The sequence below is a fragment of the Aplysia californica genome, unplaced genomic scaffold (assembly GCF_000002075.1).
Source record: "Aplysia californica isolate F4 #8 unplaced genomic scaffold, AplCal3.0 scaffold01069, whole genome shotgun sequence".
Taxonomy (NCBI): domain Eukaryota; kingdom Metazoa; phylum Mollusca; class Gastropoda; order Aplysiida; family Aplysiidae; genus Aplysia; species Aplysia californica.
The window spans coordinates 147,841-149,184 of record NW_004798339.1 but is presented as its reverse complement, the minus strand read 5'-3'; positions in this window follow the sequence as shown (position 1 = coordinate 149,184).

The window sequence follows — 1,344 nt, the reverse complement described above, 5'->3', positions numbered from 1 at the left end:
AGAGAGAGAGACTAAAATACTGACAAGATCTTTCGCTGTCTATGGCCGGGTACCCATTCCCACCTGGGTGAAGAGAGGACACTTCTCGTCAAGTGTCTTTCCCAAAGACACAACGTCTGACCCACGGCTCAAACCCCCGAACCCGCTACCTCACGATTACGAGTCCGGCGGCCTGACCACTAGACCCCCGACAACCTCACGATTCACTAGACCACCGAGACTTACCTATAGTATGTCGACCCAGTGGTGGGGGACAGCTTGGTGGGTTCACTGCGAGCCATTGTCAGCTGTGACGTCACCTGTGACATCAGGAACACTGCCACACGTTTGTGACGTCACAAAAGAGGGAAAAACATCAGTAATCGACTACAGCAGCCACTGAACGTCAATAGACTCGGCGAACAAAGCGCTGCTTTTTTAAATGGCATTCATTGGGCCTATACACGTTTTTTAAATTCGTTTTCGCATCAACATTTTGCCAGGGGTACGAATTTCGTTAGTTATAGTAGAGGGTTTTACGCGCTCGCAACTGCATACGCTCATATGAGCGCCAGGGGGTGGATGTCAACAGAGAAGTCTTTACAGGGAATTAGACTTGCTCTTCTCGCCTCTCTAGCTTCAGCACCACAAAGTCTGCTTTGACTGTCAAGGCACCCCGGAAATAGCGGGTCACAAGAGAGTGACAAACATACAAAAGAAGTAGAGGAAAATGACAATAGTAAGGATTAGGACAGAAAAAGCAGCAGCTCCCTGTTGTAGATCAGGCACAGTTACGAGCGTGACATGATGAGTCAGCCCATTTATAATTCTACTATGCTTGAACGAGAAATGTCCCCCCTTTAGGTATGGCCGAAAGGGGGCGGGGGTACGAATTTGATATCAGATTTAACAATTTAACAAAATAAGAATATGTGCCTAAAAGATTTTTTCAAATAGCCTGGCTGAACTTGTCACATTAGATCTCCTACCTGGAATTTGAAGAAAGAAATACACGTAACATTTTATGGCCGCCGTAGAGCAGACGTTGAGTAAACAGACCCCACACACAACACAAAGAAACAGACGACAGTGGTTTAATGGTTACAGAATGGGCTTTGCCGTGCACGCTCTACAGACATAATAATATGTTAGATTCCCAACTGGGTAAGTGTTTTATTGAGGGTCTCCGTCACTCTGATACAACAGGAGATCTATGATAATAATACATGCATATCCCTCTGTGACTCCGGGGGCCCTGAGAGGCAGGATCGAAGAGGCCCGACTTGTAAATTACATGTAATGATCTAAGTTTTAATGTTCCAACAAACGAACAAAGCTATCTTTTTTTCCTTTTTTAATTGGGGG